This window comes from Pinus tabuliformis, chromosome 5_1, assembly GCF_031772625.1.
Source record: "Pinus tabuliformis cultivar Carrire ecotype Pingquan chromosome 5_1, CPIR1, whole genome shotgun sequence".
Classification (NCBI taxonomy): domain Eukaryota; kingdom Viridiplantae; phylum Streptophyta; class Pinopsida; order Pinales; family Pinaceae; genus Pinus; species Pinus tabuliformis.
Window position 1 is genome coordinate 152,915,353 of NC_142305.1, and position 21,854 is coordinate 152,937,206.

Sequence of the window (21,854 nt, forward strand, 5' to 3'; positions counted from 1 at the left end):
TCAGCTGTCTGATCTGAGCCCTCCAGATCCGACGTCATATGCACATTTCACACGATTGACTTGCTCGACTGATAGCGCACGATCAACGGCGTTTTTCTCTCACCTCCACCTACCACGCGTCGATTGGTGTATGGAAGCGCTCCGCTCCTGTCCAAAACCTCTCACCGTTCAAGGGCGCCCTAATCAAAACTGCCGGTTCCCAGAGCGTGGGTCTGGCCATGTACGATTAGTGTTTTTCTCCCTTTTCCACCCGTGGTCCTCCGGTTCCCCCACGCGACCGAATGCTCAGGCTTTCCCATTTTGGCCCTATTCGCCTAGCGATACGCAATTAGAACTAATCGCTAATTGCGCAATCAAAAACCTCTTCCTTTTCCCATTCTGGGGCTACTTTGGCCTCCCGCATGGTCTCCATGGGCCTCGGCCAGCACGCTTTGACCGAGGTCCTCGTTGTTCCACGTTGGCTTCCATTGCCACTGGTTCAGGGTGTTTTTGATCGTTGTTTTTTATTTCTTTAGAGATTTGTTCAACCTGATTCAATCATGGTTCTTTGACAGTCTTCTATGGATCCAATTTGGATCATCTGTCTGGACATCAGTTTGAGGATGGAAGGTTGTAGACTTAGTTAGTTTGGTGTCTAGCATCAACCAGGGACTGGACCAAAATGTACTGAGGAACCTGCTGTCTCGATCTGAGATGATAGACTGTGGGATCCCAGAGTGCACCCACACTCGTTCAAAGAAGAGTTTAGCAGTGGCTTCTACTGTGATATTCTTCTTGTAGGTTGCCATAATGGCCATCTTCGAGAACCTGTTGACGACCACAAAAACACAGTCGTTTCCAAGCTTAGTGGAAGGAAGGCCTAACATGTAATCCATGGAGATGGATTCCCAAGGTCGACTAGGGGTAGGCAGTGGGGTATAGAGGCCTTGATTCTTGATTGTCGGTTTGGCAATGGCGCAGGTAGTGCATGATCTGATGTACTTCCCGACATCTTGTTGAAGATTCAGCTAGTAGAAATACTTTTGTAGTACTGTCACCATTTTCTCGACCCCGAAATGCCCAGCAGCCCGACTGTAGTGTGCTTCCCAAATCATCTTCGCACGCTCGCTTGAAGGAACACAAAGGTGACCCAGGTGGCATAATAGGGCATCTTGGAGGTGAAAATTTGGAACATGCCGACCCTTCAAGAGTTTCTTGTATGTGTGGCCAAAGTCTGGGTCGATTTTGTAGAGAAGTGGCCAATCAGAAGTCTCGTGCCCACAAGAGTTGAGCACGGTGGTTAATGACATGATCAGTGGTCGACTGAGGCAATCTGCAACATTATTGGTGCTACCCTTCTTATAATTGATATTCAAATGGAATTGTTGCAGGTATGTGGACCACTTCTGATGGTGATCGTTCTGCAATTTCCCTTGGCTCTGTATGAACTGGAGGGGTCAGTCGTCTGTGTGGATGACCGTTTCCTTCCTGAAAATGTAATGTTTCCATTTTCGGCAGGCCTGCATAATGGAATACATCTCTTTTTCATAAGTGGGATACTTCTGGATTGTGTCTGAAAGTGACTCACTGCGATATGCCACTGGATGCCCGTGTTGAGTAAGGACTACCCCAATAGCATAGTCAGAGGCATCTGTCTCGACCTCAAATGGTTGTTGCAAGTCTGGTAATGCGAGCACTGGTGCCAAGCAGAGGTGATATTTTAACTCTGTGAATGCCTTCTGTTGAGATTCAGACCAAAAGAAGTTTGCTTTCGCTCCTCCCTTGGTGACTTGACTCAAGGGCCAAGTGATATGAGAAAATCCCAACATGAACCTGCGGTAGAAGTTGGCAAGACCTAGAAAGTTGCGAAGCTCCATTAGAGTGGTTGGAAAGGGCCAATCCGGAATGACTTGGATCTTGGATGGATCCACATGCACCCCCTATTCATCAATAATGTATCCCAGATAATGAACCTGGGTCATGCCAAAAGTGCATTTCTCCAAATTGGCACATAACTTGTGTTGCCACAGTGTTTGGAGAACCTGTCGGATGTGTTGGAGGTGCTCTTTTCAACTCTGGCTGAAGATCAGGATGTCATCCAATACCACTACAAATGAGTTGGTGAATGGCCACAAGATGTCATCCATTAGCCTCATGAAGGTTGCAGGAGAATTTGTCAATCTGAAAGGCATAACCAACCATTCGAAAACGCCCTCCTTGGCTTTGAAGGCAGTCTTCCACACATCGGAGGGTTCGATTGGTACCTGGTGATATCCTAACTTCAAATCGATCTTTCTGAAATATTTTACCCCCTTTAGTTGGTCCAAGAGGTCATCAATCCGTGGGATCGGGTACCTATTACGGACAGTGATCTTGTTCAATGCCCGATAGTCAATACAAAGTCTCCAAGTCCCATCCTTCTTTTGTACCAACACGATCGGGCTCCCACAGGGCGATGAACTTGGACAGATGTGACCTTTCTGTAGCAGCTCCTGAATCTACCTCTTGATTTCATCATTCTCCATAATGGAGTGTTGATAGATTGGTCCATTAGGCAGCGACACACCTGGGGTCAAGTCGATGGAGTGCTTGACATGACAGTGCAGAGGAACCCCTGCAGGGGAGGTGAAGATGTCCTCATACTCCTCCATGACCTTGTCCATCTGTAGCTATCGTGCGGAGGGGCCCTGTCTAGAGGTCGTGGCCACCGTCTTCTTCTTTCCTTGAGGGCGTATCATTAGGAAAACAAATTTCCCGGTTTTGGAAATGAGCTTACTGCATTGTTTTGCAGTAACCAAAGAGATGGTGGTAGGCAGTGCTACCTCCGGTATCCTGTATAACTTATTTCCAAAAGTAATAATAACAGCACGAGGCCTTGATTCATATACAACATGTCGCTTCCACAAGTATGGTTGTCCTAATAATACATCACAAACTTCAAGGGGAGCAATGTCACACAATACCTCATCCGTGAAGGGCTTGATGTTGTATGGAAGGCAACACTGTTGGCTCACACGAAGATCCCGTCCTTGGTGAAGCCCCCCAATGGTGTATGGTTGTGGATGTGCTGTGGCCGGTAAGCCCAGCCGCTTCACGACCTCTACTAAAATGAGGCTCTTTTGGCTCTCGCTGTCGACAATGAACTATAGCGGGGATCCCTTTATCCACATCTGGGAGTGGAAGAGACGCTCCTCCTCCTCTGGATCTTCGGGTTCCTCCTTCTGGATCTTCGTGGTGGCAACGGTGGCATTGGGCTTTGCATCGATAATCTACTTCCCTTTGTCATTCCCTTTGTCGGGTTCTAACTCAGAGTCGGAACATGCATCTGATTCTGAAACCTTTAGCTCAGCCACCAGTGACTGCTTGGCCCGACACTCACTTGTGTTGTGAGTGGAGCTCTTATGGAACTCACACCATTTTCCCGTGTCCTTTTTCGGCTTCATGGCACTGTTCTTTGCTTGCAGCTTTGGTGAGTTGTCTTGGGCCACCCCGCCTTGGCTTTTTCCTTTGTTCTGCGGTTTGGGGGCACCTTTCCCTTGCTTCGCATTTGCAAATCCAAAGTCTCGCTTCTTCCGTTTAAACTTTTGCTCGACCTTGACGGCATATCGATATGCCATGCCGAGCGAGGAGATGTTTAGGAATTCTATTTATTCCTGGATGTACTTGTGTAGGCAACCATGGTATTTGAGTATCAAATGCTGCTCTGAATCCTTGATATACAACTTTGTGCGAAGGGTATGGAAAATATTGGTAAACTCTGGCACGTCTTGGTCCCTTCCCTGCCGTAACGTGGTCCACTTTATGTATTGATCCTCATAGCTTCCGATAGGGTAGTACTGCTCCTTGATGGCATCCCAGAATGAATTTCAGGTGGGTGCGGCTGAAAATAGTGAGCCGATACTTTCATCCTTCTGCTCGCAGTAGGTTTCCCACCAATCCTTGACATGGGGGCCTACTTTGAGAAGAGCGAAAATAATCTTTTCCCGACTGGAAAAATCATGGACAGAAAAATAACCCTCTAGCATATTTGACCATTTATCGATGGCATTTACGTCTATTTGACCCTCGAATATGGGGATTTCAAAATTAACTTGTACCTTAAACCGTGTGGCATTTCCAGAGTAGCTGTGGGAAGCCGATGTGTAGCCCCTGGGTAGCTGCTGAAGGATTTGGGAAAAGTTGTCCCTCATCGCTTTCCTTTGTCGCTCGAGGGCTTCTTCGAGCAAGATTTTTATAGGATCTCCTGCTCCCTCGTCTTTCTTTTCATCCGCCATGGAAGGCCGTCGGATTTTGTGAGGCTGGTCTTGCAAAGGTTCGACCAGTTCAAGCCCTAACTCCTTATATCCCGACCTCGTTGGGGACATGCAAAGAAAAACAGAGAAAACGCAGACCGCTCTGATACCACTGATCCGTATTTAAACAAGAATGCAACAAATTACAGAGATAACCATAAACACAAAGATGCAGTGGAAATAATACTTCATTTCATTAGTGTAAAATACTGAGATATGCTTACAAACAGAAAATAGAAATAAATAGCTAGGGCGATGGTAGCTTATCTCTGAGAAGAGATGTGGTGGCTACATGCCTCTGAACTGTGTTACAATGAGGCTCGAAGGCCTATTTATTGTTGAGAAACAATGGAAAACCCTAAACATCCAAAAACCTAACCCTAGAAGATGAAACGCCAAACTGTGGGCCCCGTTTGGGTAAATTGGTACATCAACTTCCCGGGGTCATAACTTTGGCATACGATCTCTGTTTGACGTGTATAATATCTCGTTAGAAAGATCTATCTGAGAACTACAACTTTGGGAAGAGCAACATCAGTCCATGGACCCATGTTGCTCCTAGTTTTCCCAAAAAACGTCGTTTAGGGCCTCAAAACTTCTCAAAATAGTAAACTGTGCTACAATTAAGGAAACTGAAAGGATGAAAAAAACAATGATGGGGGTCCAAGTGGACTTGGCAGGTGGCCACCAATATCCACCTGGATCGCACCATAATGCAGGCACCGCACTCGGTCCTGCTTTTGCCTCCGGTCTCAATGGCATTGGTCCTCCTCCCGCCAAGTAGTTCGCGAAGACTAGACAATGGTCCTTGTCATGTCCCTGGCCTTTGCACTTTATGCACCATACCTCCTCGCGCACTTCTAGGCAAGCCATCCTGTCTTGTTTCAAATTTTTCATCTCAAGGCACAAGTTTTTCAATGGCACGTGGATCTGTTGAACTCCCAGGTTAGGATCTTGTATAGGGGTCTCGTGCAGTCTCATTACGATCTCCAAGGCCTCGGCCTGAGTGGTTAGCTTCTACTGTGATAACACGTTCCTTAGATGCGGCGTTAGCGATGCTAGAAACCATGTGCAGTGTTGCCCATCCGTCAAGGTCATATTGGCTTCATGAATTGTACACTTCAGTCTCTGGTCCAACTCCCAGGGGGTCTCGCCTGGAAGCATCGCGATTTCCTTAAATCTAATGATCAATTGTGTCTCTGATTTTGGCCTACTAAATTCCTTGTTTAGCGCAGCTTGGATATTCGCGATACCTGCATTCAGATTGTCATTGGAATGCTTAATGTACCAAGTCAGTGCGCGATCCTGCAGAGCGTTGACTAGCATTTCTTTCCTTATATTATCATCTGTACTCCCTACGCTTCCCATACAGCCTTTACCACAAACCAAAACTGGTCTGAATCTTTGTTCCCTACTCCTTTGAACACCGGTAACTTTATCGCACTCGCCATATTGAACTGTGGTGGTGGCGGAGGTAGTGTGGGTGACAATGGGGGTGAAGATGGTGAAATTGGAGGTGGTGTAGGTGGGAGTGGTAGGCACAAAATTCGCTGCTTTATCAAAATGATCGCACTTCTTAGTGAAACCTTCGGGAGCTTTTCCTCTCTTTCTCGCGGAGGTGAAATCAAGGAGCTAGTTTCTAATTTTGCGCTACCTTCGTTTCTATAGATCCTCCCACTCACCGTCCTTTGAGGAAACGTCGTCCTACCTCATTATAGCTGACTGAAGTATCTACCACAAACTCGGTGATAAATCCTCCTATAATTCGATCAAGCTAGTGATCCATAGCGCGCACAATCTTATCTTCCGATGCTTCCAGCCTGCGCACCAATTCTGGAGTCCCTACAATAGCTTTGTCAAGCCTACACCTTCCTTGACTGTCTGCTAGCTTCGTGATCCACTTGTACAACTCAGAGGGGAAGGATACAAAGAAAATTTCATGGATTTCCATATATAAGTAGCAATCTAACCATTCCTCCTTTGATAATTGTGGATTCCTATTTTCCTGCGCTGTGAACTCGTGAATTTTTCTATCCAACCACTCTTCAATTCCTCTCTTTGTCAAATTCCAGTGATACGACATCAGACATCTCTATGAAGATCCCAGTCCCAGCAACGAAACCATTTGTTGGCTTATTGGGGCCTGAGCCAGGTTCAAAGTTAAGTTAGCCAAACAAATCTCGGTACTACTGTCCCTTTCGACAATAGTCCGCGGTGCACGGACTAAGATCTCACCCGAAGTAGTATGGGAGGGTGCTAGAACCAGGTTTTCGCACCCTGAACATGCCCGATGAGTTCAAATGGTTCGCGGTTTGACCCTGCGTGCAGGTTGCTTCGTGCACTTTCCCGTACTTCGCAGCCTGATATACTGCCTTCGCGCAACCCTACCCAGCAGTTGAACGCCGCCTACTTGCGTGCTTTCTGTTATACATAACAACATAAACCATTCATACAGGTGCGTGCAATAAATAAACAATATATTTTCAAATTATATCAATCATTCATTAACCCAAGAATAGATACACAAAATTATAACAAAACTTCTCTTTATTAATTCCTTCCTTGGTTACAGACTCTACTTCGCCCTGCGCACTCAGCTGTAGGGGTACGCGCACTTAGCTATAGACTACTAGGCCTTTGCGCACTCACCTGCAAAGCCTTCTCCTACTCTATGACCCAAAGACACACTTCAACTTGCGACTCAATCACTTGTACTTTTCTTACTTCTCCTCCCTTTTTACTTAGAGCTTCACTCTATTTATACAATCCCATGGTCCACGGACCATGGGTAGGTCTATCCAGCCGACATTACATTACAAAACTAGGGTGAACAACCATATGACTCTATCATACTTTTGTGCCCCGCACCCACAATTCGCGGACCTTTACAGCAAGATTCGGTCAAAACATGAGCTTTGAGCCCCAAAACGTGTCTTGGGGGGATTTCATGCCCAACACACCTTGCAAAAGCTAGATGAACAAGGGAACCAACAATCAGTGATCTTTTGGACTTCTATGGGAATGAAGGAGAAGAAAGAATTTTCATATAAACAGTTCATACTACTTTTTATTCATCCAGCCATTAATCTTATGAGCAGCACTCCAGTACCAAGAATTAGTGATGAAGTTGTGAAAGTGTTGCAGCTGGTTGATCAAGCCACAACAGGAGATTGGTATATTTACCAAAATTATATAGAGATCAGAGTCTATGGTTGTGAGCTTCCACCCTACAAGCTTCCCAAGTACCTCCCTATCAGAATTTTTGCATTAGAATATATTAGGTAGAGGCTAAATGCAGATGAAGTACATTTTGTGGTTGCAAAAAAGAAATCATAGTTTAAGCTAAAGGCTCAGGTTGGTCCATTCATCTGTAATACTAGAGCAGTAGGAGAAGAAGCAGACAGGTTATTGAAGGGGATGAAGTTTGGCCTCAGCTTCACTTGGTCTTATGACCCAATGGGAGTGATTTCTAGACTCATAGTTGAAAATAAGTTTACTCCATACCATCACACAGCCAAGCCTGAAATAGAGAAGTACAAAAATCAGTCAGAATGGAAGGAGAACACCCTTCAAGAAGCTAAAGAACAGGCAGTCTCTACTTCGAATGTACAAACTCCACTTACATAGGAAAAGACAACTAAATGAGGAAGGGAAGAATAGTCATCCCCTACAACTGAAGCATCAAGTCAAGGCTTTAGGATTTTACATAGAAAGAAGAGACCTAGGATTTTTGTGAAGGTTAGTGAAACTAATGAATCACAGAAAACAACCTTTGATGGACTTGGAGAGACATTTCTTTTCACACATTCTGGTGGAAAGTCTACTCAGTCTCCCACTTATTCCACCACATCTCAGGAACAGCAGGTGATTCTGACTAGTGAAGGTAGTCAGAAGGATAAAGAATATGACATCTTTCATGTCTTCAATGAAATTAAGAAGAAGAATGAGGAGTTGAAATTGAACACTTTTACTCAATTCTAGAAACATTCCTCCAGTTCTCAAGCCAGACTTCTTTCAATCTTTGACTCTGAAAAAGTCTAAGATGCAAATGGATTTATTACAAGCACAAAGTCCACAACCCAGGACTGTTGCACATTACCAAAAGCAAATCTCCTTTGAGTTTAATGTTAAAGATGTACATCCAATTGACCAAATTGATATGCACAAACAAACTGGCGAAGTGATTTCTTCTAGTTTAACTAATACTGCCATGGGTTTGTCAAAGTTGCCGGTCACCTTGGCCAATACACAGTCACAGCTCAAGTTGGAAAACATTTCTTCATTAGCAAAGGACACCAAGATAAAATACTTGGAAGATCTGGTGCTAAAGATGGGATATGATCCCTCCAATATAAATGTTGCAGAAGAACTTATTAAGAAGAAAAACGTTGAGGTTTCGGCACTAAGGAAACAGTTAAAATTGCCAGCTTTAGAGGACCCAATGACTAAAGAAATTGAATAAACTGAGACTCAGAAATATGACATGATGAAGCTCATCATGGAACAAAATCTTCAAATAAAACAGATGGAGGAGAACATGGGGAAACTTGTCAAAGAGAAAGAGGAAGCTGTGAAAAAGGCCAATATTCCAATAGATGTAGTTCCTCTTCCAGCAGTCTCTATAACTACAACAGCAACCACAAGTACAATAGAAGGAGTTGAATAGCTTGATGATGATGTTTAGAACCTGTCTATTTAGAAAGAAGAAATCAAGAAATTGCAGGATTAGTTGAAGACACTACAACACATGAAAGAAGTTTCAGACAGTTCACATGCAACTGAGTTGCAGAGGGAAAAAGGAAAAATTGAGGTATTGCAGAAAGAAGTCAAAGACTCTTACCTCGGAAATAAATTGGTTTGGTAAAGGAAATTTTATGGGGATAGATTACTAAATCAATCAAAGATATCTGGCCTTATATCAGGATAATCTTTGATTAAAAGGACTTGTTGGAAAAAGCTTAGGAAGCTATTGAAACTATCTCAAAGGAACTTGAGGACATGCCAGAAGTTGCCACTGAAATAATCATTTTTTCAATTCTAAAGACATCTATGAGCTTTAAGAATCAGGTATTAATGATAGGACAATAGCCATACTGGAGGTGAAGAAGATTATTACAAAGAAAAAACTCATTCTTCAGTTGGAGGAAAAATGCAGCAGTGTTAATGTCATAGTTCAACGTTTTTTCAGCAGGTTAGAACCCTTGATTGGCAAGGGTTTTCCCTCTATGCTTGTGATAAATGATAAGTTAATGCCCATTGAAGACTATGTACGAAAGCTTACAGAGGTCAGTACCAGTGCAGCCACAATTTCAAACATAAAAGGTTCAGCAACACCAAGGGTTGTGTTGAATGCACTCAGAGATACCTTTTTCATTCGAAATGAAATCAAACATATATTTTTAGTAAAACCCACTTTTACTAAATATACAGAAACGGATGAAGTTTATCGAAGGGTAACTATGTTATCTATCCCAAATAAGAAATGATGGGAACAGTTAACTAATTTACTTGACTAAAAGGAGGATCAACAACATTCAACATTTTTAGGAACAATCATCAACATCTTAGCAGCATTCAACATTTTCAGGAACAGTCATGAACAGTTCAACACCAAAATAGTGACAGATCGACTATCAGTTCATTTTCCCGATTTTGTATTAATCTATTTTTGTAAATTTGTTTAAGATATTTTATTGGCTCTAAGATTGTATAAATAACTCTCTTTCACAAGTTATTCAGGGTTGCACCCTTGAAGAAACATTTGTAAGCGCTAAATGTACTCAGCTTTTTATGAATCATTAATAGCAAAGCAAAGGATTCTAAATTTTGATTCATACAGTTTCGTATTCCTTGTAAGTTTTTTTCTCATTTTCATTCACTATGTTTTCTTCATATACTTACATTTTACAAAGATAACCAGGTAGGAGTAGTTGTGTCTCAATTTACTCCTATAAGCTTTCTGAAGTGATCATCCTTAAAGAGAATGAATTATATAAACTCTTAGTTTGACTAATTCCCTCTAAATCATAAAATCATCAGCATCTTTGTAATATTGGGCATATTCTGTTAAACTTTCTGAACATTGTGTGAAGGTTTTCTTACTTATGTTTATTTAATTTTCTATTTGAAAACTAAAATAGTCATATCATCTTTCCATTTCTGCTCATCACTAGACAAGCTAAATTACTGTGTGGATTTTAATAACAGCCCTTTGTTTAAATATTAGTATCATTCAAAAAGGTTAGGCATCATTGTTTTAAATATATCTCATACATTGGTCCTCCAATATTAAAACAAACCCCCCAAAACAAATATCTTAGATGCATTGGCATGATAGCTGACCATTATCATCTCTAAGATACAACATCAATCTGGCATCGTTGCCGAGGAATCGAATTTGATTAGTTTTCCTGGGTCAATGATATAAATCTTATTCCTTTAAAGGTGACTAAAGGTCTACATAGGTCAAAATCCTTCACCTGGCGACTCCACTGTGCCAAACTAACACCTTTTAAGCACACTAGATCCCATTCTGAATCTGACACAGGTAGTCCTCTGTCAGATCCAGAAAGACTTGTGAGAAAGGTCAGTTCTAGAAGGAGACATCAACCATCTTCTTCTACTTCAACCTTGCAGTCTGAAGATATATTACAATTTGATCCCTATAGTAACATTCCATCAAATCCAGATTCAACTCATTTATCACCTAGGGTTGCTGAACTTTTAGATAGGGGAGTTGATTTCAAATTAGATTTCCTTATTCATTCACTTGAATCATGTCAAGAACCCCCACTACCAGTAGGATCACCTAAATCTGAGTCTGACTTGGGTGTTCATTTACCTGAATACAAACCTACAGACTTTATATCCCCCACTACTTATTCATTCCCTTCCACTTCTGAACAACCTGAATCTCCTACTTCTAAACAACCTGAAGGGACCTTTTCTATATATTCAAATCCACTCTTTGAAACAAAAGAGGATATTCATTCTCAGGTCCAGAAGTTAGTTATTAAGACTCCCTTAAAGTCATTCAGGACCTCTCCTCCTTCTTTATCTCCTCCTTCTTCACCTCCACATAGTTACACACCCTCTCTATCACCTTCTTCTTCTTCTTCTTCTTCATCCACACAAACACCTCATACACCACCTTCTACTATGGCATTCCAACCCATTGTACAGGCCAGATATGTAGCTTTAGTCTTACCTCAAAACCTTGATGCATTCCCCCCTGGATATTTAAAGCACCTTCCTAGGTATAATGGAGAAATTGGTTCCTCAGCTAAGGACCATCTTCAAGCATTTCTAGACTTCACAAATAACATGAACATAAAACAAGAAAATGTTTACATGAGGTTGTTTGTCCAATCTCTTAAGGGAAATGTGAGCACCTGATTTAGGCAGTTAACTGCAAATTCCATTAGAGGACCTAACAAACATATTTAAAAGCCAATGGGGTGTGAAGAAATATGCTCTTTACTTTTTGACTGAGTTTGAAGAACTTAAAATAAACTTTGGCGAACCTATCTCTGATTTTATCAAAAGGTTCAACAAACTTTATCATAAGATGCCCCCTAATTGCAAATGCCTTGTAGCAGCAGCAAAATATAGGTTTTCAAAGGCCTTTGAAGATTATTTTGTTGTAATGTTAAGAGAAATAACTTCAAGAACTCTTGAAGAAATGAAAACTAATGCTATAGAGGTGGAAGCAAATAGGACTGCCTCAGCCACTTTAAAAGCTAAAGAGTGAAAGGCCCAGAGAAAACTTAAATCTAGTCAAGAGGTCTCCACTTCTTCAAAGACTAAAACTAAAGATTCTAAAATAGATGAGATCACTTCACTTCCTAGGAATCTATCCAATAGAATTTCCAAGATTAAGACTCAACCTAGAATTGTTCAATAGACAGTCACTCAACCTCAAAATCAAAACCAAGGTCAATACAAAAGAAATCCACAATTACAAATTCTTCAAAGACCTAGTAATGATTAGCAGGTTCCCACTCCTTTACTGATAGATGATCAACAGCCTGATGACAATACAATGACTATCACTGAAGACATTAATAATATGGATACTTCTTCTGGTCACACTACTATTATTCCTCTTTCACAACATGAGAAAGTTCAAGAAAATCAAGAACCCTCATAGGTTTCCAAGTACCATGCCTTCTCTGAATTCCTAATTGTAGAGCTGAACAAAAGATATGATCTTATACCTAGACCTGGCCCTGGAAGACCTCTTAAGGAACCTCCAACAATTGAACCTCGTACCAAAGCTGCTGAAACTCAGACAACTATTATTTGACCATTGAATCAGTCAACTGATACAGCTCAAACTAAAAAAAAAATGTCTTAACTGCATTTAATGTTGAAAAGGAGTTAGAAAGAGTTAAAATTCCTATACCACTTTCAGAACTTTCCAAAAACCCTGGATATAAAAATCAAGTCTCCAAATGGATACAAAACACCTTGGTTGATGCTGAAAGCGGTGTTATTAGCCTTCAATATGAAAAACCAGCATTTGTCTTTGGTCCTAGCTTAGATATGATAGATGACATAGTGCCCCCTTTCTATGTGACTCTAAAGACAAATTATTCCATGCTATACAACTGTATGCTTGATTCTGGAACATCACATAATCTCATGCCAAAAACTATCATGGATAATTTAAATCTTGACATAACTAGATCCTATCATGATTTGTACACCTTTGATTCCAAAAGGGTGCCTTGTCTAGGACTGATCAAGGATTTAGTAGTCACTCTTTCCCAAATCCCAGTAAAAAGCATAGTATTAGATATAGTTGTCACTGATATCCCTCCCAAATTTGGAATGCTCCTTTCAAGGTCCTGCTATGCCAAATTAGGGGGAACTCTATAGATGGACATGTCTTATGCCACTATTCTAGTTTATGGGGGAGAACAACTTAGGTTTTATAGAGAGGTAAGATTTGTACACACTGTATGCAAAACAGATAAACCAAGGAACCATCCCATTTATGCAATTGATCAAGGCTTTGGATGTTTTCAACTCTCTTCAAACCAAATACATGAATCCCAAGTAAAAATTGAAGATGTAATTGAAAGCCATATTCCAAAACAAATTGATGTATGGAAGCTATTATTTGATGGTTCTTGTACAAAGGATGGAGCAGGGGCTGGGGTAGTACTAATCTCACTAGAAAAAGAAAATATTACACAATCATGCAAACTTGATTTTGAAGTTACAAATAATGTATAAGAATATGAAGCTTTTCTTCTAGGACTACAGTTAGCCAAGAGTTTAAAGGTACAAAACTTGAGTGTGTCACTGAATCAGAGCTCATTGTTAAACAAGTTAGAAATCTTTGCCAAACAAAACATCCTAGGCTTAGATCTTATTGAAATGAGGTTTGGGATTCAATTGAATTTTTTTTTAATGCTTTTAACTTGACTTATATCCCAAGATATGAGAATATTCATGCAGATTCCCTAGCTATCTCTACTAGTTCATTTAAAATCCCAGATCAAACTAATGTGCTCTATCAAATACAAGTCAAATACAGGCCATCCATCCCAGATAATCTAAAATACTGGCAGATATTTGAAGATGATGAACAACTAAAATCTTTTCTGCAGGTTGTAGATGAATTTTCAGTTCTACAAATTGATGAAGATAGAACAGAAACAAATGAAAACACAAATGAAAATGATAGTTCAAATTTCAATTCAAAAATTTCCAATCATGATATCATTCAATTGTCTAACAATTTTATTCCCAAAGGTCTCATTCCTTTAGAGAAATTGTTTGATCAAAATGATGTCCTCAGAAACCCACCATCAATTTCTCCACAAGATGACATAGAGGAAGTAAATATTGGAACAAATGATGACATTAAGAACATCAAAATCTATGCATCCTTAGATCCCAAAATCAAAGCTCAATACCTTAAGTTACTTGAAAAATATAAGGATGTTTTTGCCTAGACCTATGCTGATCTAAAGACTTATGATACATCACTGATACAACATAAGATTCCTTTAAAACCAGAAGCTAAGCCTTATCAATAGAAACTTAGGAGGATTAATCCAGTTCTTCTACCAACTGTAGAAAAGGAGATTAAGAAAATTCTAGATGCCCAGATTATTGTGCCTCTTAGATACTCTAATTGGGTTGCCAATCTAGTTCCTGTTAGAAAGAAGAATGGGGAAATCAGACTTTGTGTGGACTTTAGGAATTTGAATAAAGCATCATTAAAAGATAACTATCCTTTACCCAAAATGGATTAGTTACTTCAGATGGTTTCAGGAGAACAAAGACTTTCCATGCTTGATGGCTTTTCAGGTTACAATCAGATAAATGTTGATCCAGCAGACAAAGAGAAGACAACTTTTACTACACCCTAGGGTACATTTATGTATTCTAGAATTCCCTTTGGCTTATCCAATGCTGGAGCAACATTTCAAAGAGCTATGGATATAGCTTTTGTGGGTCACCTAAACAAATTTGTACTCATTTATCTTGATGACATAATTGTTTTCTCTAATTCTTATCAGAAACATCTAAAGCACTTGATGAAGTTTTTTGACAGGTGTAGAAAATTCGGAATATCCTTGAATCCTAAAAGTCTATATTCTATCAAAGAAGGAAAATTGTTAGACCATATAATCTCAAAGGAAGGAGTGGTGATTGATCCCAAACGTGTGTATGTCATAAAAACATTGTCATTACCTAGAAATAAGAAAGAGATTCAAGCTTTTCTAGGCAAGATTAATTTTTTAAGAAGATTCATCCCGAATTATGCTGAAATTGTAAAAGACATAACTGATATGCTCTGAAAGGATCATGAAGTTAAATGGATTTTCTCTTCTAGCTATGCATTTTATCAAATCAAGAAAGCTATCTCTGAAGCTCTAACCTTGGCCAGTCCTGATTATACAAACCATTCAATATCTTTTCCTTTGCCTATGAAATGACCCTTGTTGTTGTTTTATTTACAAAATAATGAAGATTCCCATGACCAACCTATAGCCTTTTTCAGTAAGGTTATGAGAGAAGTCGAGCTTAAGTATGACATAATTAAGAAACATGCCTATGCCCTTATACAAGCCCTAAAATCATTCAGGATGTATGTCCTACATTCACCTATTACTGCTTATGTTCCTAACAGTGCTGTAAAAATTGTTTTAACTCAACCAGACACTGATGGGAAGAGAGGTAGATGGATCACTAAAATACTAGAGTTTGATCTAATTATCAAAACTACAAAGCTAGTAAAGGGTCAAGGATTAGCTAAGCTTCTAGCTGAATCCAACTGTAAAGTGTTGAGCATCAAATCTGCTTGGGAAATACAAGGGGAGAATCCACTAGAACCTCCCCAAAGTTCAAATAAGAAGAATCCACAAGAACCTTTTGTTTATGCAGAAGGGGAGAATCCAAAAGAAACTTCCCAACATCCTGAATAAAAGAATCCACAAGAACCTTTACCTTCAGATCACACCATCTCTCTACACATTGATGAGAAATGTCTTTTATCAAATTGGTATCAAGATATTGTAATTTCTTAATCCATTTTGAATGTCCAACATCATTCTCCAAAAGTCAATGTAAAACTCTCAAATTGAAAGCAATAAAGTATTGTATCATAAATGCAAACCTATATTGGAAGGACCCACTCAATTTCTTGTTATTATGTTTAAAAGAATCAGAGACTGAAGGGATCATTGATTAGTTTCATACAGGATTTTGTGGAGGACATTATGCTTGGAGAGCAAAAACATATAAGATATTAAGGGCAGGATTTTATTGGCCAACATTGTTCTTACAAGTAGGAGAAAATTCAAAAGTTGTGTTCCTTATCAGATGTTTGCTAGTGAGCAAAAACTAGCAGCTCTTCTACTCATCCCTACAATAGTCTTAGCGCATTTTCTCCAATGGGGATTAGATTTTATTGGAGAGATTCATCCCACTTCAAGCAACCAACATAGATGGATCCTCACTATAACATACTAATTTACTAAATGGGTGGAAGCAATTCTAGTAAGAAATGCTACTGATTCAGTAGTAATCAAATTCATTGAAGAAAACATCTTATCTAGGTTTGGTTTCCCAACCCAAATTGTTGTTGACAATGCCACAACATTTTCTAGTGTCAAAATGATTGAGTTTTGCCAGAAATATCAGATTTTGCTACATCATTCAACTCCATACTATCCTCAAGGTAATGGCCTTGCATAATCATCCAATAAAAGTCTGGTAAAGTTTATCAAAAAGACTTTAGCAGACCATAAAAAGCGTTGGGACACTCATCTAATTTATGCAGTCTGGGCAAACAGAATTACTCCAAAAATATCTACCAGAAAATCTCCTTTTCAGTTAGTTTATGGGAAAGATGCAATTTTCCCTACCAACTTGGCCTTACCTCTTTTAAAGTTTTTGCAGGATTCAACTAATGAACCTGATGATTTCTTAAGAAGGATAAATCAAATTATAGAACTAAATGAAAATAGAGATGAAGTTCAATACAAATTGAAAAAGTATCAGAATAAGATGAAGATGAAGAGCCTGTTTGATAGAAGAGCCAGTGAAAGGGACTTCAAGGAGGGTGATCTAGTTCTAATATGGGATTCTAGAAGAGAAGACAAGGGAAAACATGGCAAGTTTGACAACTTGTGGTTTGTACCTTTAGTTATTACTGAAGTAAAGGGAACAACACTTTTGTGCTGCAAAATCTTGAGGGGATATATTCCACATATCCTGTTAATGGAAGGTTTCTCAAGCATTACACTTAGTATTGATAAGTTGAAATAGATTTCATTACTACCATTGTAAAATGGTCCGGTTTATTTTACTTTTTCAAACCGTCAGTGTGAGTTTTTCACAGCTAAGACTCCATAGCCTAAGGAGAAGGCACATGGATCTGCAGGTTCTCTGCATTCTACAGGAGAAAGCAGACCCTAGTTGGAGCCGATGTTGTAGCATTTTTGGGTTTTGGTAAGTTAGCATCAATTAGTCAAAAAATGAAAATATATTTCAAGAAAATGTTAAGTTAGGATATGGACAAAAAGAATATTGAAACAAAAAATGTTAGGGATATTATGATGAATAAGTCCATATCAAATAAAATGTTAGAATAGATGCCCTAAAAAAGGAAGGCACAAAAAATAAAATGTTAGATTAGAAAGAAAAGAAAAATAATAAATTCTGAAAGTGTTGCAAATCCAAATGCCACTACTCTTAGTCAATTTTATTTTTGCAAATAAAAGTTGTGTGTAGATTGTTTAAATGCCACACTAGTTCATACAATCCAATTGTACAGTTTAATCATGATTGGATTAGATTTAAATTGTTTGTCAATAGGTAGAAAATAAAATTGATTCAACAGTTTAATCTAAGCCAATGGAAGAAATAAAGGATAGAAGTGGATTAATCATTAAAAGGAAATGTTGAGTTGCTAGTCTAAATGCACTCGAGTGACTAAGATTAAAAAATGTTAGGATAGTTAAGGGTAGGTAGACATATGAAATGGAATTGAGGCATGAAAGGCTTTTTATCCTAAGTTACAACCTTGGATATATGTGCATATGATGATTGGTTTAAATTAACCATTATTTGCTAAGTATCGATGTTATGTTGTAATAGTTGCTCTTTATCCATTCATTCCCCAATAACCCCACACCTGTCACATCCATTAATAACTTTGACCCCACCATCACTTTCCACCGCGGCACATTAAACTTCATTCATATTTCTTTATCCCGCACATTCTCCTAAGATCTAACAGCCTACATCGCTCCTCGGCCCTCCTTTGTCGTCTGAACATTATCAACGGGGGGGGTCCGAAGTCAACAACTTTGGAAACTGCCCTCTGAAACTACCAACCCCCACTCCTAGTCATTCAGGACTTAAAATCCCAAACCACTTACCACCCAGACTTACCCCCGAACGCGGTTTTCGTCTATTCCATCACCATCGCTCCTACATCATCATCCATGTCCGCTCCCATGTCACTTCCTCTGTCCAATCAACTTCCACCTCCTAGCCCATTATCCATTCAATTCGCCACCCCTCACACATCAATATTCCATTGATTCATTTATCAGTCCCATTGAGAAATTAATACCAATTGAACTATTGATTAACGGCCCCGCTCCATTTTATACCTTGTAAACCTGTTCTTTCATAAAAAAAACAGTTACACAACGCATTCCGAAAACTCGATTGATCATTAGATATTTTCATGCTTACAGTCCAAACAATAATTCACTATTCAAGTGAATTATCTTTTCCTGTCCACGTGCTGTCCACAAGCGAGTAAGCATCCAGGTCCACTTAATTTGTTTTCAGTTATACTGTTATTTTATTATCACTGTGTTTCAACCCTTCTTCCAATCTCTGTCTCTTTCAGCTTGCAATTCAATTAACAAAATTCCTCCTAAGGGGAAAGAAGTTGAAAATATCCCAAATCCTCTCGTTCATCCACAAGTGGACTTCCATCATACTCCCCTGGTTGACAGAGACTGTAAAATCTCTTAGTCTTTGTCTGAATTTGATTTGTTTGAAATTGATTGCTGGATGGAGGACCAATTAGTTGATCAGACGGATGAAATAGGACTTTGGGACTCCCACCTTCCTCATTACATTTTCCCTCAGATACACAGAGCACCTGAATTTGTTAGGAAATTACATGAATCCTATGACCCCATTCAAAGGGCTATTATTTCACCTACAGGAGAAATCATGTGCTCTATCAATGCCCAGTCTATTGACTAGATGTTGCAAGCCCCAACTATTGTACCAACCCATCCTTTTTCTCATGAAAGTCTAATAGAAACCTATCAAAAGTTGGATTTCACCAAAAGAGCTCAAAACTTATAAATTTTCCAAGCTGTAGATATCCCTCTACCTAAAAGAAACCCTCCCTATAATTCATCTATATTCCCATACAGGACCAAGCAAATTACCACCATTCTCTCTTATCTCCTTGGTTACTATTTTGATCAATATGTAGATGAAGCCATCATTGGTTTCTTGTCAATCTTTTATGTTGGTTCCAAACCCACTGTGATTTTTAACTTTAGCCAATTTCTAGTTGAGGCTATTCATGAACAATTTGTCTAGTTCAATACTGAAGAAGTATTCAAGTATGCTTCAGTACTTGTATATATTTTATCTATTTTTAGGGAGACAAGTTTCCATTCACCTTGCAGAAGCTAGATGAAGAAGGGAACCAACAATCAATGATCTTTTGGACTTCTATGGGAATGAAGGAGAATGAATAATTTTCATATAAACAGTTCATAGAATTGTTTATTCATCCAGCCATTAATCTTATAAGCAGCACTTGAGTACCAATAATTAGTGATGAAATTGTGAAAGTGTTGCAGCTGGTTGATCAAGCCACAATAGGAGATTTTTATCTTTACCAAAATTATATAGAGTTCATAGTCTATGGCTGTGAGCTTCCACCCTACAAGCTTCCCAAGTACCTCCCTATCAAAATTTTTGCATTAGAATATATTAGGCAGAGGCTAAATGCAGATGAAGTACATTTTGTGGCTGCAAAAAAGAAATCACAGTTTAAGCTAAAGGCTCAAGTTGGTCCATTCATCTATAATACTAGAGTAGTGGGAGAAGAAGAAAACAGGTTATTGAAGGAGATGAAGTATGGCCTCAACTTCACTTGGTCTTATAACCCAATGGGAGTGATTTCTAGACTCACAGTTGAAAATAAGTTTACTCCATACCATCACACAACTAGGCCTGAAATAAAGCAGTACAAAAATCAATCAAAATGGAAGGAGAGCACCCTTCAAGAAGCTGAAGAACAGACAGTCTCTACTTCGAATGTACAAACTCCACTTGCACAGGAAAAGACATCTAAACGAGGAAGGGAAGAAGAGTCATCCCCTACAACTGAAGCATCAAGTCAAGGCCTTAGGATTGTACATAGAAAGAAGAGACCTAGGATTTATGTGAAGGTTAGTGAAACTAATGAATCACAGAAAACCACATTTGATGGACTTGGAGAGACATTTCCTTTCACACATTCTGGTGGACAATCTACTCAGTCTCCCACTCATTCCACCACATCTCAGGAACAACAGGTGATTCTGACCAGTGAAAGTAGTTAGAAGGATAAATAAGATGACATCTTTCATGTCTTCAATGAAATTAAGAAGAAGAATGAGGAGTTGAAATTGAACACTTATACTCAATTCTCGAAACATTCTTACAGTTCTGAAGCCAGAATTCTTTCAGTCTTTGAATCTGAAAAGGGTAAGATGCAAATGGCTTCCTTACAAGCACAAATTCCACAGCTGAGGACTGTTGCACATTACCAGAAGCAAACCTCCTTTGAATTTAATGTTAAAGATGTACATCCAATTGACCAAATTGAGATGCACAAGCACACTGGCCAAGTGATTTCTTCTACTTTAAATAACACTGCCATGAGTTTGTCAAAGTTGCAGGTCACCTTGGCTAATACATATTCACAGCTCAAGATGGTAAAAGTTTCCTCATTGGCAAAGGACACCAAGATCAAATCTTTGGAAGATTTGGTGCTAAAGATGGGATATGATCCCTCCAATATAAATGCTGCAGAAGAACTTATCAGGAAGAAAAATGTTGAGGTTTTAGCACTAAGGAAGCAGTTAAAATTGCCAGCTTCAGAGGACCCAATGACTAAAGAAATTGAAGAAACTGAGACTTAGAAATCTGGCATGATGAAGCTCATCATGGAACAAAATCTGCAAATAAAATAGATGGAGAAGAAAATGGAGAAACTTGTCAAAGAGAAAGAGGAAGTTGTTAAAAAGGCCAATATTCCAATAGATGTAGTTCCTCTAACAACAATCTTTATAACTACAGCAACAACCACAAGTATAGCAGAAGGATCTGAATAGCTTGCTGATGTTGTTCAAAACCTGTCTATTAAAACAGAAGAAATCAAGGAATTGCAAGATCAGTTGAAGACACTACAACACATGAAAGCAGTTTCATGAGCATCACCCAATGCAATGAGTGATAAGTGGACTATTCAAAAATCATGAGAAATTAGTCAGTTACGACTACCTCTCATGGAAATGGTCATAGATGAATGACTTTCTTAATGCAGTTGAATCCCAAAAAATGATATCTAATATAATGCACTGCGAAAGTGTTGGCATTATGATACATATGTTGTACTTGATGGCAACCCACTCATCTCAGATAATAAATTATAGTGTAGAGAAAAGTTCACGCACTTATATGCAGAGAAAAGTTTATTTCATGTAGAGAAAAGTTCATGCACTTTTATGCAGAGAAAAGTTTATTTCATGTAGAGAAAAGTTCACGCACTTTTATGCAGAGAAAAGTTTATTTCATGTAGAGAAAAAGTTCACGCACTTTCATGTTGGAGAACTTACCTTTGGTCCATGGTAGTTAGTCCTTGGTATTTGAACCTATGAGGAAAAGCGCGTATATGTTGGAGAACTTACCTTTGGTCCATGGTAGTTAGTCCTTGGTATTTGAACCTATGAGGAAAAGCGCGTATATGTTGGAGAACTTACCTTTGGTCCATGGTAGTTAGTCCTTGGTATTTGAACCTATGAGGAAAAG